Below are 2489 nucleotides of genomic sequence, written 5' to 3' on the forward strand. Positions count from 1 at the left end.
CATCTTTCTCAGCAGTAGCCGACCTAGCCCACCATATCTGGGATGGTCCTGTTCCTCTGTCCATGGCAGGGTCAGTCAATCAGCTGTGGGACATCTGCTGCCTAGTCAAACTATCATGAGCCTCTTGATTTAAAAGGAGAAACCAGTACAGAGCCTCCCTGCTCCTGCAAGTCACACTTCTTGGATGAACACTCAATACTGCAGCTGTTAGAAATGAAATCTTTGTGTATCTATTCTGTAATTAATATCTATATGTATCTATTAATAAATGTGTAGAGTTCTGTAAAAACTATTGTTAATAGCTTCTCTTGAGTAACTTTTACATTTAAATTGCTTCTTTTTGTAAATTTTACACATTTGGCAACTTAGTATGTGGAGGAAAGGAAATGTTAAAATTAAAGTTGCCATTGTGGAACAAAGACATAAGGTTTGTGGTTATTTCTTTAAAACATCTATGTAATAATTAATAATAATATTAAACACTGAACATGGTTACTACATTACACAAACATAATTTAAGTCATTGATGGAGAAAATGTACTTACAAAAGGTATATCAATTTTATTTCAACATTATGTACTCAGGGGTTACAACTTAAGAAGACATCCATGTAGGGTCGTTGGGTTAGGGTTAAGGCAGTCTGCAGTGAACTGGTGAATGACAGAGGTAATGGTAAACTGTAGGGAGCAGGTTTGTTTTTTTTTGTTTTTTACATATTTTTTCTTTTTTACTACCCTTCCCCCTTGTACCCTCTACCCTTCCCTAACTATCCCCATCCTGCTGCAACAGAAAGAGAGAAAAATAAATAAATAAATAGAACAACAATGATAATAATAATAATAATAATAGATTAAAATAAAAGAAAGAAAGAAATTTACAGCTGAAGAAGAAAAAAAAACACAAGCAAAGAATCCGGGAGACGGCTCAAAGATGTGGGCAACATGCAAACAGGCGTCTATACAACCATGGGTACACAAACCGAGTCAGGACATGGACATTCAAAACTGCACAGGTGGACGAACACTGTCAATAGCCAGAACCACAAGGAACCATTGAGGCCACTGGGCCGGGGCACAGACACACACATCAGAGCCAGGATCTGCACGGCCCTCAGGGTTGAGGGAGGGCATCCAGTCTCTCAAAATAAAATAATACAGGGGCCCAGGTTTTATAAAAGTTTTGGATCGAACCTCTGACACAAAATTTGATCTTCTCTAACTTAAGGAACAGGGTCAGATCTTTCAACCAGAGAGAAGCCTTGGGAGGGTGTTCTGATTTCCATGCTAAAAATATTCTTCAGGCGAAGAGAGTTGAAAAAGCCAGTACATTTTTAAAATCATGTGTTAATGATATACCCTCCCCTGGAACTCCAAAAATTGCCAATTCAGCACAGGGTGGTAGTGAGCAGTTTGAAGCAGAAGTCCCACCATGTGATCCACAGGGTTTTCCCAGCTGAGCACAAACTTCATGCACTTCGTTTCCACAGGCACCACAGCAGAATCAAGTGTAACCTGTTAAAAGGGATATAAAGGTGTTATTCCTATGTTATCAATTTTCTACTGCCAAGTCTACAGGAAAACAAAGTATAAGAAACTTAACCTTCTAATCATAACCTTTGATAAATATTCATTGGAGAAATGTGAAGTTAATGAGCTAATATAGATAGATAGATAGATAGATAGATAGATAGATAGATAGATAGATAGATAGATAGATCATCACATTTCTCCAATGAAACGTTAATATCTATCTATCTATCTATCTATCTATCTATCTATCTATCTATCTCAGACATCGTCTTCCTCCTCATGTCTCTATCTTAGTAAGAGTTTAACTTCTCAGGTCGTGGTGGAGCAGCGGGTGTTTGGCATAACTGTCAAGTTTTGGACTTGTGGCTACAGGTAATGTTACTGAGCAGGTGGTGAAACTAGCATAAGTGAGGAGGGTTTAATATGATGATGCATTTTACATGACAGGTGGCAACCCCAGTCTATACTATAAAAATCTGATTAAGATTAGAGCCTAAATACGTTCTATTTCCAAAACAGAAAGGCTACGTAATGTTAGCCAGCTAACAAATTACTATTGCTATCCTAGCATATCAACTAACAGCTAGAAAAAAACAAAACACGTTCCTTCGTAGACAAACTGGTATCAATCAGCGAGGAATTTGTCCAGTTTAGATTATGTTGATGAAGAAAAATTGTTTGCAAATAGTGATATATCTTTAAATCGTATTTGTAGCAGCTGCTTTAGAGTCCAGAAACAGCGTTAACTACACACACCGGAACTAAAGAGACACTGGATCAAGTCAAAACGGATGTTGTCTGACGTCATGTGAAAAGGGTTTATTAACTGCTTGGACAGCAGGGGTCGCAGTGAAAAGGAGATAATTAAGAAATAGTCAAATTAAGGTCTAGACCAGAGGTTCCCAAACTGTGGGGCAGGGGGGGCGCGGGAAGCCGTCTGGTTGAAAAAAAAAAAAAAAA

At 38.1% G+C, this 2489-nt stretch overlaps 1 long non-coding RNA gene across 1 annotated transcript; it reads left to right on the forward strand.

Moving 5' to 3' along the window:
• The first annotated feature begins 335 nt into the window (after window positions 1-335).
• LOC107833886 (uncharacterized) lies at window positions 336-2124 on the forward strand. The gene is made up of 2 exons (XR_001659661.1): window positions 336-690; window positions 1409-2124. It is a non-coding gene; the product is annotated as an uncharacterized LOC107833886 (long non-coding RNA).
• The last annotated feature ends 365 nt before the right edge of the window (window positions 2125-2489 follow it).

The sequence above is a fragment of the Poecilia formosa genome, unplaced genomic scaffold (assembly GCF_000485575.1).
Source record: "Poecilia formosa unplaced genomic scaffold, Poecilia_formosa-5.1.2 Scaffold475, whole genome shotgun sequence".
Lineage (NCBI taxonomy): Eukaryota > Metazoa > Chordata > Actinopteri > Cyprinodontiformes > Poeciliidae > Poecilia > Poecilia formosa.